The sequence below is a fragment of the Amblyomma mixtum genome, chromosome 8, assembly GCF_055824585.1.
Source record: "Amblyomma mixtum isolate Tamu chromosome 8, ASM5582458v1, whole genome shotgun sequence".
NCBI classification, from domain to species: Eukaryota; Metazoa; Arthropoda; class Arachnida; order Ixodida; family Ixodidae; genus Amblyomma; species Amblyomma mixtum.
In genome coordinates, this window is record NC_143019.1 from 36,062,235 (window position 1) to 36,076,141 (window position 13,907).

Sequence of the window (13,907 nt, forward strand, 5' to 3'; positions counted from 1 at the left end):
CGAATTTCAAATGGGGCCAATTGTACTTTGGCTAGTAACCATGCAACCAATCAAAGGGATCGTACAGTGATGCTCCAACTAAGTTGGACTGAGTTTAGTTAATTGCTTAATTAATCAATTAGCCTAATTAAGATAGAGGAGAATGAAGAGGTCAGAAGAAAGAGGAAAATAAAAGAAAGACGCGCGCCGCAGCGACAACAGCGTCCGCGGAAGAAGACGCTGCTGAAAAAAACAGATAAGTACGAAACCGCGACCGCTCCACCACCACGCACTTCCCCAACAGTTCGACGTTTCATATACGTTGTGTCGAACATCCTAGACAGTTCCAACAATTGACAGGTGAATGACAGAACACGATGGATAGAAATACAATAACATAAATATGAAATAGCCTAATTAACCTTTCTAGTTAGACCGCATAAATCAATAAAACCGAGAACGCAATTGGTCGAGTTGGGGAATCGAACCAGGGTCTCCGGAGTGCGATACGAGCACGCTAGCCACTCCGTAATGCCAGCTGAATGGTTTGGAATGAACAAAGGCGCGTCTAGCTAATACGGCGTCTTCGTTCACTCCCATCTTCCCCCTTTCCCTTACGGCGAGGTGCAGGTGTCCACTCAGATATGCGAGATAGATACATTTCCTTTCCTCAAAAAATAAATTTACCGTCCAGCAAGGCGTACAGCCGAATTGGCGATGGCGTTCTGTGGACTCCCTGGCAGCGTTGCAAGACGCTGTCGCGTTCCACTCTTACAGGCGAAGCTTAGCATGTTAACCAGACATCAGTAACACACGCAGACAGCCAATGGACGCGTCATTCGCTGGCAGCACTTGAATCATCATTCACAACCACATTCGTGACAGAATGCTGTACTAAGGCTTTCGCCTTGCACCACTTTAGTCGCCAAAGTGACTCCTAATTTATTCAAACGTGCGGGTAAGTCAGTGTGAGTGTGTTTGTAAGGCGAAATTTTGCTTACCTTTTCCAGAATTTTAAAAGCCAGTGACGGAATTGCACTCTAGCTATGTGTACTTAACGCCGTCCCGCTTAAAAACAGACGAAAACACGGTTGAGAGCAAAAAAAAAAAAAATGGCTGAGGCTTAACTTGGTTCAGCCTGGAGAATGCGAAGCATCATCGTGTCGCGTAATTTGGAGGCGCACAACCACAGCGACGGCGCGAGGTGGGCCCCCGTCGTTTCTCCACTGTCGTGACGTCACCGTGTCACGTGGTGTGACGTCATGTATCACGTGATTTGGAGGCGCACAACCACAGCGACGGCGCCAGGCGGGCCCCCGTTTCTCTACTGTCGTGACGTCATCGTGTCACGTGGTGTGACGTCATGTATCATGTGATTTGGAGGCGCATAACCACGGTGAAGGGCTGAAGTGGTAGCTAAAGTAGTATGCTTCGCATAAAAAGAGCAGTTTTTCTCTGTGAAGTGGTGATGCGGGATCATCGGTCTGGCGCAAGGTTCAAAAAGCTTCGGAAACCACCACATTCGGCTGCTTTCTACAAACGAGATCGATACGCACCCCATAACTCCTCGCGCACATTTATCCAGATTTTTACAACCCAAATTGTAAACACTGTGGCCAACGAGCCACCTATGATCACATCCTGTGGGACTGCAAAATAGAGCCACCTCCGGGTGATCTAGTTACTGCTCCTTCTCTCGAGCGGTGGGAGACCGTGCTGGCTAGCTCTAACCCCAGAACGCAAGTTTTGGCGGTGGAGTGGGCTGACAAAGTCGTCGAGGGCTGCGTACTCTCGACCACTTAACGCGTCCTCTTGCCAAGCTCTTTCCGGCGAATTAAATGTTTTACAATCAATCAATCGGCTGCTTATTCGGCACACAATCATTTGTGAAGGCTTACACATGCTCCCTCAATAGCTGGTTAATGCTGGCGGCCTGTTTGCCCGACATCATAGGAATTCTAGCAACATTGAGGGATCGCGTACATCATGCCCACGGCGCACTTCAGTGTAGAGCTTCACGTGCATCTTGTCGCAGCCATGCCTCTCGAGGGCAAAGGAAACCATGCACAGCTTTTGGTTTCCTAGTATCCCCCTCCACTCCGAGTTGATATTAGAATGGTACTATATCCAAGCTCAGTAATGGAGTGGTTGTATAGTTATAAGCACTTCCGCCAGTGACCACGCTGGCTTAGTTTGGTCGGCCCGTGCGCATGCGCAAATGCTGAACTGCTAAGGTCAGACGCTTGAGGAAAATACCTCCAAGCATCAGTTTCTGGCGTTCTCACTCCTCTTTAACACTGACGAGCACAGCAGAGAGATGCTTCCGGCAGATGAGATCAAAAACGGACTGCCAGTCTGGCAGCTGTGAGATGAATACATTGACCAGTTGGGAATAAGAAAAGTGATGCTGGCGGCCGTCACTGGTGAAGCATGATTCATTCTATGCAACGGTGCGTCGAAGAGTAGGCTGCCGTCGAACGAGAAGCATTCGCTTCTTGAAAAGATTGAAGCAAAACGTGGTAGACGACGGGCAGCCCACTGCTTTCAGGGGCTCTCGCTTATCACACGACGCTCACCCCGCCGCTGGATACGCTCTTAAGTGCAACGATGATAACTTCGAAGCTGAGGTCGTTGACGGCTGTGTTTGGATCCGGGCTAAGTTCGTAATAGAGTGCAAGAGTGGTACTTCGTGAAAGGGCTTGGGAAGAGGGCGCTCATTCGGACATTGGACCATCCCTGACATGTCAAGGTATGACCAGCGTTAAAGTGAAGGTGATCGTTCTCCGTTCGTTGTACAAGAAAACCAGGAGTAAAAGAGTAGCGGAGCCAGCAACCCAAGTATGTTCATGTGTGCTGTTCCGCCTCGAAGTGTTTTTAAGCATGAAATGCTTTTAGCCCCCGTTGTCGGCAGTGTGGTGACGTCACGCCGAGACCGAGAGCCATCATCCGGGCACTGAAATCCAGATTCCATTACGGTGTGGTTCGGGTGTCCACCGAGATGGCAGAGAATTACTGCGCCATTTGAGACGCGCCTCAGCAGTCGGGAAGAGCGGACGTGTCTCACGTCGGCTCCGCCGAATTTTATGATCCTTTCCCGAAGCATTTGCCGAAGCGCTGCGACACCATCTGGCTACACTTCCAGAACAACGAGGAGACCACCCACCCTTGTTCAGGTGGGACCGTTTTCTCAAATCCTTCGAGAATTTGAAGACCAAGCGGATCGCGCGAGTTGCTAAGCCTAACAGTTAGGCCACGACTCAGCTGCCCGCCGCGGCTCCGCGGGCAAATTCTGCCGCAAACCATGACGACCCTGATGGGATACGACCCGGAGGGGATGCAGATTGTCACCATGCCGCAGGCGAAAACCCCAGTTTTCGACAAGGTTACGGAGGCGATTATCCAACGCAAGATAGAAGAGTGGGAACGCGCATCAGCCCGTGACAACCACTCGGCACGGCAAAAAGGTCGAACGCCAGATGGACGCGTCACCGCGGCAGGGGATACACCGCTGCAGCAGACGCCCCGCACGCAAGTCAAGCGTTGGAAGCCTCCTCCGCAGCCGCGTCTGGACAAGCAAGATGCAGTGATCATAATCAAACCTAAAGGAACGCTGGATCTCAGCAAATTCAGGGGAAGCAACGCGGTCGGAAACGCCTTGCACATTGCTGCTGGCGTCGACAAGGGCTCAGCCGAGCTCAGCGTTTGGCCCATATGGGAACAGAACATCATCGTCGTCGGGGTGCGAGACGCCCAAATAATCAGAAAGATCCTGGCAATTCACGAAATTCAGCTTGGGGACAAGGCACAGGCAGTGTACTCCTACCTCCGCCCCTCCGACGACACTTGCAAAGGAGTAATACAAGTGGACCCGAGGGTTTCCAACGAAGACATCACGAACGCGCTTCGCTCCCCGGACGCACCAGTGGTGAGCGTGAGAAAATTAGGTTCCTCCAACGTGGCGGCCATCACGTTTGAAGGAAGAAAGGTTCCGTTTCACGTCTTCTACTACGGTGAAGCGGTTCCAGTACGCCTATACAAGAAAACAACGCCAGCCTGCGCACTGTGCGGGAAACTTGGACACCGGGCGGATGTTTGCCCTTGCCCTTCGAAGTCAAGATGTCCGCAGTGCGGTCAGCAAGATGTTCCAGAATCCCACGACTGCCAACCCAAGTGCACGGTCTGCGAAGGTCCACATCCCGTGGGGTCGAATCAGTGCAAGTACAAGTACCGAACATCACAAAAAACCAAGCCCAAGACAGGAGAATTCAACCACCGGTCAAGATCCAGGCTTCGGAACCGGTCCGGCAGCAGAGGTCCATCGAGCAGCGGGGACCGACTGACCCACCAGGACCAGTCCAGCAACAACTCAGCACCACCCGGCTCACGCTCTTCAAGCAATGGACCTGGGACTACCGATAATGTGTCGCACAACAACGGCAGTCGTCCAGCCGAGAAGACAACAGGACCCCATAACAAGGAGCAGCGCAACGGCAGCAAGGTGAGCTGGGCAGATGTAGCTGCCTCCTCCCCCGAAGCGTTGGCTTACAAACGACTTAAAGCAGAGATTGAACAACTAAAATCAGAAAATAGCACATTGAAACAGCAGTTAGTCATCGCAGTCAATCCAAACAACACATTACCTCCATCGACGCAACAGGCATGTCCGATGGAAGAAGATAGGGCAGAGCTACACCCTCCGTCTCCACACCAGTTAGATGCTAGCACCCCCGAAAGGCAAGCAACTACACCAGACGCACCCCACCAGGCACCAACTCCGCAGTCACCACCATCGCAGGCACTAAAGCAGCAATATACAGAGCACCCCCAAACCCAGGAACGCATCACTCGCTTGGAAAAAACAATTCAAGACCTCATTGAAAATAAATTACAAATTATGATCGAGACGACAATCAAAAGTATGTTCGAATCAGTTATTAAACCCATGATGGAAAACCTCGAACCAGTTTTAATAAGGATGCAATCGCAGGAGATCAGAATTGACCGCAAACTTCAGGAATTATCAGATGGTTCTCACAACAGAGGCACAAAGCTGCAGGGTAAAATGGGAACTCGTCGTCTGCCAAGCACTCAGCCAGATCTACAACCTGAGGGCGCACCACATGATGAGGCACAAGTTTCTAGTGTTCAGCATGGCTCCACAACGTAGACATAAACTTACTATCCTACAGTGGAACTGCAGGGGACTAAAACGGAAGAGGGAAACATTACAGCAATACATAGACTGTCATCCCGATACGCCGCAAATAATAGCCCTGCAAGAAGTGAATATGGAGGCTAAGATCAGAGGATACTCAACACATCAAACAAATCCCTCGACATGCATCTTGGTCCACAAATCATGCACGGCAATAACTGTAGACCTTAATCTAGACAGCGACATTGAATATACCTTCATAAAAATACTGCCACAGCACAGAAACAGCAAGGGCACCTATATACTCAATATATATAGTCGCCCCAAACAGCACCGCGTAGCCTTCGACGTGATCTTTCTTAAAGCCCTAAGAGAAGCCCAAAAAGCTCCCCTAGCTATAGTTGGCGACTTTAATGCTTCTAGCCCCCTATGGGGATACCCCAGGGAAGACACGAAAGGCAGAAAACTAGCATCCGCCATCGCTGACATGGCCCTGACCCTACTCACGGACCCGCAGCACCCGACGCGAGTCGGCACCAGCGTAACGCGGGATACTTCTCCCGACCTCACGCTCGTCCGCAATGCCCGCAACTATGAGTGGCTCAATACAGGAGAGACCCTAGGCAGCGATCACTACGTGCTGCAGACCATCTTCGAAAGCAACAAGCACAGCAAACCACGAGGGCAAGCCAGAATTACAGACTGGGAGACATTCAGAAAGGACACCAAACTAACCACATCCGAACAAATAACCAGCTACGAAGATTGGGCGGCTTCCATTCTCGACCTTAAAGAAAAGCTCACAAAGTCTCTTGCCACCACGGAGGACCACCCAGCTGTTGACAACCACCTCCTACACCTTTGGGAAGCAAGACGTAGTCTTATAAAACGGTGGAAAAAACAAAGACACAATCGGAAACTAAGACTTCGAATAGCCAAGCTTACTATTCAAGCAGACCAATACGCATGGGACCTCGCTCGCACTAATTGGCTAACGAAGTGCGAATCCCTCAAAGGCCGCCTAGACACCAAGGCTACATGGAACCTTCTGCGATGCCTAATTGACCCTCCGAAAGCGAAGAGTGAACAACACAGAAATTTGCATCGAGCCCTACACAGCTTTCAAGGCACGGATCATGAACTCGTGGATGAACTCACGCGTCGCTATATCTGCACCGCGCGAGACCCACAACCCTACAATAAGGAGTACCGTGGGGAACCGAACGAAGACCTAGACAGAGATTTCACTTCAGAGGAAATCATTGCAGCACTAGCAGATATGCGCCGAGGCACAGCCCCGGGACAAGACAAAATTACTGTCGGACTTCTGGCCAACCTCGGCACGGAGGCTCTGCAGCAACTCACGGATTACATAAACGAATGTTGGCGTACCGGCACCATTCCACAAGCATGGAAAACAGCCAATGTACACTTTATTCCCAAACCCGGCAAGAAAATCAGCATTGAAAACCTGCGCCCCATATCCCTCACGTCGTGTGCAGGCAAACTCATGGAAAAGGCAGTCCACACCCGTCTCTCCAATTATCTTGAGGACAATGAGCTACTGCCACACACGATGTTTGGATTTCGGGCACACTTGTCCACCCATGATGTGCTTCTGCAAATCAAACGTGAAGTCATTGATCCCGCACGCACAAACAGTAACCGAGCGCTTCTAACACTTGACCTCAAGGGAGCGTTTGACAATGTCAAACACTCCACAATCCTCAACAACCTCCACAGCATGAACTGCGGACAGCGAGCCTACTCGTACATCTGCGATTTCCTTACGGACAGAACCGTCAACATCAGCACCGGCTCAAAACACACAACGCAAGTGAAGATGGGCACGAGAGGCACTCCGCAAGGGGCAGTACTATCCCCACTTCTCTTCAACATTGCACTCCTAAATCTCCCACCTCTTCTCAATCAGGTACAGGGCATACGCCACGCCCTGTACGCTGATGATATAACCATCTGGACAACCACGGGAAGTATGGGAATGATTGAAGAAAAACTACAAACCGCGGCGACAACAGTTCAAAATTATGCCCGGGCGTGTGGACTAACGTGCTCACCCGAAAAATCCGAACTGCTAGTCTTCCGTCAACGCAAGAATCAAGACACCATCAATATCCGCGTAGACAACTCACCCATCAAGGAAGTTCAGACCATGAAGATACTGGGTCTGTACATAAATAACAACGGCAACAACCTTCTTGCCCTCCAGAAACTACGGCTCGTGAGCGAGCAAGTCGCCAGGATGATCGCCAGGATAACGACGCGCAAATCGGGGATGCGAGAAGACGATACTCTGCGACTGGTGCAGGCTTTCGTTGTAAGCCGCGTCGTCTACGTAGCGCCCTACCTCCGCCTTAAGAAGCGTGACATCAAAAACCTCGACATCATAATCAGAACTGCCTACAAGAAGGCCCTGGGACTCCCTCTTGCGACATCGACGGACCGGCTCTTGCGACTGGGTGTGCACAACACGATCGATGAGCTGATAGAGGCACACCTTACGGCGCAGGTGGTACGGCTCTCCACAACTCGAACTGGCCGACAAGTCCTGAGTGATTTAAACATCAATTGCCCCCGACAGCTAGACACCAAAACCGACATCCCAGCCTCATGGAGAGGACAACTCAAGGCAGCTCCACTACCAAGGAATATGCACCCTGATTTTCACCAGTCAAGACGACAAGCACGAGCCGAAGCCATGAAAAGACACTACGGCGGGCGCGAGGGCGTGTTCTATGTCGATGCTGCGGGTCCCGAGCAGGGAATGACGGCCGTCGCGGTAGTGCACCAAAATACAACAGTCGACGGACTAGTACTGGCTAGCCAGGACATACTGGCTGCGGAAGAAGTGGCGATTGCTCTAGCTGCAACACACACTAGCTCAATATACATTCTCACAGATTCACAGACAGCGTATCGCAATTACCTCAGGGGCAGGGTCGCACCGCTAGCAGCTAAAATCCTGCAAGATAGCTACATCCGTGGCTACCAACCCACACACAAACACTTAATATGGGTACCAGGTCACCAGGGCATCCCAGGGAACGAGAGCGCACATGCCTCAGCCCGAGCATTTCTCCCCCGGGCACCCAGTGCGGATGCCATGGAACCTCCTACCCCACTACTAACTTACAATGACATACTTCAGCACTTAAGATTATCCCGTCGGGTCTACCCTCCGCCGGCTAAGACACTAGATAAAGGGGAGGAACAACACCTCCGAAAGCTACAGACCAACACTTACAACAACCCACGAAGACTGCATGCCATAGACCCGGAGTCATTTGACTCACAATGCAAATTCTGCGGGGAGAAGGCGGACCTGTACCATATGGTATGGGCCTGCCAACGAAATCAGGCGATCACTGTTAATAACCAGCCAACGCAGGAGGGGTGGGAGGCAGCTCTGTCCAGCTCGGACGGAAAGAGTCAAAAGCAACTCATCGAAAGAGCCCGGACAGCAGCCTACGCCAATGGGGTTCCGGACTGAGAGCTCCAACCACGGCTACAACCTCCTAAACCATTTCATTAAAATATTTTCACCACCACCACTGAAATCCACTCATCCGGGCACTGAAATCCACTCATCCGGGCACTGAAATCGAGTCATCCGGGCACTGAAATCGAGTCATCCGGGCACTGAAATCGAGTCATCCGGGCACTGAAATCGAGTCATCCGGGCACTGAATTCCAGTCATCCGGGCTCTGAAACGAGAACATCCGGGCACCGTACGAGACTTAACGAGATTTAACGAGACTCTCTAAGCCCTCCTACGCGACCGGCATGCAAGCAACGGTTGGTCTCCAAACGAGTCACAAAAAATAACTGCTGCCAGTGCCTTCTCAATGTTTATCAAGATATCAGTCGCGCTGTGCGTTTGATAATGCACGGAATTATAATTTCCGATTTCTAATAACGCCTGCAAAAAGCACATAAATGCCACGTACACTTCGTTGTCGTACGTGATCTCTTAGGGGCTTCGCGCATCGAAGCAAAGCTGCGCAGGTGCACAGGGGCCCGGGGGAGAAGCGCTGCGTTCAAAGGGCAAGGCATCGCGCCGAACGGGTGGTGGCGTTCCTCCCTTCCTGTACGCTGCGGTTCGGGTGTCCACCGAGATGACATTAGGCCCGTAAACATTTCATGCTTACTCTACTCTCGGCTACGGGAGAGGCAGAGATTTTTTATGTAGCTTATTGTGTTCCATCCAATCTACTGGGAAGGTAGGGATGAGTAATACGCCTTTATGATAGCGGTCCGAGGAAAATTGCGTATCAGTGTACTCTGTTGTTTTATTCTCACTTCTGTCGAAGTTCCGTGAACAATGCAATGATTACGGACCATTAAAAAAGCCAACAATCCCTGTTTAAATTGCTATGAATTCCTAGCCGTACTGTCCTAAATTAAATTTTATGATTTTGGCCTCCAAATTTCTGTCCCCCACCTAAGTAGAGGGAAATCATAACAATTATATTCTTTCCACTTGAGGGCTGCCTGTTACTTGATATGCCTGACCTCAGAATATGTGCCAAATGCAGGCAATACAAGTGGGCTCAGCCTAGTGATCACCTTCCTATTCATTATCACTGCTAGTCGGACAAAGCGCGTGGTGCTGCGTAGGCCCTTCCTTGCAGTTCGACCAAAAGAAAAATGGGTCACACCGCAGGGTCACAGAGGGCTGCGGCAAATGGAAGATATCTAATCTCAGTGCGAATATCCACAGCTCCAGGCAGAGGACTAAAGCGTGACGCTCAGATAATGCAACCTTGTCTCAGGATGTCCATTATTTCCGTAAAAACCAGCTGTGAGGCCAGAAAGTCGGCAGTGTGAAGAAAAACTGCGCTTTAGGAACCGCTAGCGAGATCGACGGTAGGAAACCTTCAAGCTCATCTAGCGTCTAGAGGGAAGGTAGGTGTTCTTCCTATCTCCACCACACCACCGTCAATGCACTGCGAGCTCAATAATTTGCGCCCCTGGTACTATGTGCGAGAACAGTAAGCGTTCAATCAATGTCATGCCATTTTAAGGTGAAAGCCTTTAATGCCTCATCGTTGTCGACAGAAGGTTTTCAGCAGGAGCTTGTCAGCAGAGGTGTCACGCTTTTAAAAGGTGTCCATCGAGATGTGTGAGAGAGTTACTGGGTAATTTCCTTTCTACAAGTACAATTTTCATTTTCTTCATTACGGCCCCTCTTTCTCTTTCTTCTTTCACTCCCACTTCCTCCCTTCCTGTACGCTGTGGTTCAGGTGTCCATTGAGATGACAAACCGCGCCATTTCCTTTCCTCGAAAAGCGTTGCGTTCAAAGGTCAAGGCATCGCGCCGAACGTTTCGCGGTCTCCCTGGCAGCGCTACAACACGCTGTCGCGTTCCACTCCTAAAGGCGAAGCTTAAGTGTCATTGATTAGCTGTTAATCAATATTTTTTTCATTAATCAGCAGTGAGCTATTAATCAGTAATTTCTCATTACTTTTAATTAGTCATTATTAATGTGTGATGTCATCCAGTGGTGACGTCGCCAGTGTCACAGAGGCAGTCAAAGTGGTGCGGAAAACGCTTTCGCCTCTACGCACTTTAGACAGTCTAAGTGCCCCCTGAATTTTCCGCCAATCATTTCATATTTTGTTCAGCGGTTTGTAAGCAGTCTGTGCAGGGCCGGAGCCTGGACAATATTGTAGCGTGCAACGCCAAAAAGAACACCCGCGCAGAGACGAAAAACCTGCGGCGGTCACCCAGTGGTTCGAGCGCGCGCGAGAGAGCCAACTAACTTCTTCCTCTTCTAGCGCATGCACTACTTCTGTCTCTTCTTCGAATACATGTATCACTGCCCCCCTCTTCTGCAGCATCGACACGATGCGGCTAGGAGAGAAAAGTCAGCGAAAGGGTAGAACACAGCTGCAGTGGACCGCAGTTCAGTCAGGTAGCCGGTCGTGGTAAGGCTTCATGCGAACAACGTGTACGACTTCAGTTCGGTGCGACCGGCGCGATGAACAAGCTGTCGGGGCGGGAGCAACTGCATAAGTCACATCACTGATGCGGCGCACTACTTCGTAAGGGCCGAAGTATCGGCGCAGCAGCTTTTCAGAGAGCCCGCGGCGACGAACAGGTATCCAAATCCACACAAGGTCGCCGGGAGCATAACTGACGAAACGGCGTCCACAGTTGTACTTAGTGGCGGCAGCCTCCTGTTGACGGTGGATGCGCAGGCGGGCCAGTTGACGCGCTTCCTCAGCACGCTGAACGAAGGTATCTACGTCGATGTCAGCGTCAGAGTCGCAGTAAGGGTCGACGGGCAACATAGCATCCAACGGAGTGGTCACCTGGCGACCGAAGACAAGCTGAAAGGGGGTCAGTCGGGTTGTTTCTTGCAGGGCGGTGTTGTACGCAAACGTTACGTACGGCAGAATGGCGTCCCAAGTTCGATGCTCGACGTCAACGTACATTGATAGCATGTCGGCTAGTGTGCGGTTGAGTCGCTCTACCAACCCGTTTGTCTGCGGGTGATACGCCGTAGCACGTCGGTGGCTCGTGTGCGTCAGAGTCATCACGGACTGGGTTAAGCGGGCCGTGAAAGCAGTTCCCCGGTCAGTAACAACAACGGCGGGTGCTCCATGACGCAAGACAATGTTGTGGACGAAGAACTGCGCCACTTCAGCAGCAGTGCCTTTGGCAAGAGACGTGGTCTCAGCGTACCGTGTGAGGTAGTCAGTCGCAACGACTATCCAACGCTTTCCAGACGAAGACTTCGGAAATGGGCCAAGGAGGTCCATGCCCACTTGATGGAAAGGGGTCTTCGGTGGATCGACGGGGTGAAGAAATCCGGCCGGTTTCAATGGAGGAGTCTTCCGACGTTGGCATTCACGGCATGTTTTGACGTAGGCCCGCACCGATGGGAGTAACCTGGGCCAATAATACTTTTGTCTAATCCGCGCGAGTGTACGGCTGACTCCAAGGTGGCCGGCGGATGGTGCATCATGACAGGCACTCAAGATCTCAGACCGCAACTGTGATGGTACGACAAGTAGGAACACTTCTTCGCTGTTGGCAAAGTTGCGCTTGTAGAGAACACCAGACCGTAAAGTGAAGGTGTGAAGCCCTCGAAGAAAAACACGCGGAATGGGAGCTTCACTGCCTTCGAGGTAATCGATGAGCGGCGCCAACTCCGTGTCCGCCCTCTGAAGCTGCGCCATTTGGGTGGTACTAACAGAGCCCAGGAAAGGAAAATCATCGGTGGTTTCTTCGGTATTGATTGGGATAGGCGCGCGCGACAGACAATCCGCATCCTGATGCTTGCGGCCAGACTTGTAAACTACTGTCAAGTCGTATTCTTGCAAGCGTAAGCTCCATCTAGCCAAGCGCCCTGAGGGGTCTTTGAGGCTCGCCAGCCAGCATAAGGAGTGGTGGTCGCTTACCACACGGAAGGGTCGTCCGTAGAGGTACGGTCGGAACTTGCAGATGGCCCATATCACTGCAAGACATTCTTTCTCCGTCGTAGAATAATTGGTCTCGGAGCGCGTAAGTGTCCGACTAGCATAACTGATGACCCGTTCTGCACCGTCTTGCCACTGGATCAGTACTGCACCAAGGCCAACATTGCTGGCGTCAGTGTGGATGTCCGTGGCAGCATGCTCGTCGAAATGGCCGAGTATCGGAGTGCTTTGCAGACGGCTGCGAAGCTCGACAAATGCAGCCTCTTCGTCGGTCCCCCACAGGAAGGGCGTGTCGTCACGGGTCAGTGCGTTCAGCGGTTCCGCGATTTTCGAGAAATCTTGAATAAAGCGCCTATAATAGGAGCACAGGCCTAAAAACCGGCGAACGGCCTTCTTGTCAGTTGGGCGTGGAAAACCTGAGACGGCAGCAGTCTTGTCAGGGTCCGGGCGAACACCTTGTGCGCTGACAACGTGACCAAGAAAGCGAAGTTCCTCAAAGCCAAAATGGCATTTCTCGGCTTTGATGGTGAGTTGCGCGGATTTGAGCGCTTGTAGCACAATGCGCAACCGCTCCAAGTGTTGGTCAAAGGTGGGCGAAAATATAACGACATCGTCCAGGTACACCAGGCAGTACTGCCATTTCAAGCCGGAGAGGACAGTGTCCATCATGCGTTGGAAAGTAGCCGGTGCTGAGCACAGACCAAATGGGAGCACTTTAAACTCATAGAGGCCGTCAGGCGTCACGAAAGCCGTCTTCTCCCGGTCTCTCTCGTCCACTTCGATTTGCCAGTACCCGCTTTTAAGATCCAATGACGAGAAGTATCTGGCGTTCCGCAATCGGTCGAGCGCGTCATCTATCCTGGGCAGCGGGTAAACGTCCTTTTTGGTCACGCTGTTAAGTTTCCTGTAGTCCACGCAGAAACGCAGAGTATTGTCCTTCTTTTTGACAAGAACCACAGGCGATGCCCACGGACTGGTGGACGGCTGAATGGCATCGTCTGCAAGCATCTCGGCAACCTGATTCTGAATGGCTTCTCTCTCCACCGGGGAAACACGATATGGGCGCTGGCAGACGGGTCGCGTAGTCTCGTCAGTGATGATACGATGCTTGGCGAGTGGAGTTCGGCCGACCTTCGAGCACGTAGCGAAACAGTCCGCAAATTCTGCCAAGAGGGCCGACAGAAGATCCCTCTGAACCGACGGCAAGGCAGGATTTATTCTGACTGACTGAAGAACGTGATGTGGGCCAGCATACTCCGGAGAGGGTCCTCCCACGGTGCACAAACCTGGAACCTCAGCAACGTCGTGGAGGAAGGCAATAGCCAT

At 51.6% G+C, this 13,907-nt stretch overlaps 1 protein-coding gene across 3 annotated transcripts in view; it reads left to right on the top strand.

Moving 5' to 3' along the window:
• The window catches only part of LOC149332080 (sulfotransferase 1B1-like), a 66,914-nt gene that overhangs the window by 45,541 nt on the left and 7,466 nt on the right, over positions 1-13,907 (top strand). The gene's annotated exons all lie outside the window — the stretch shown is intronic.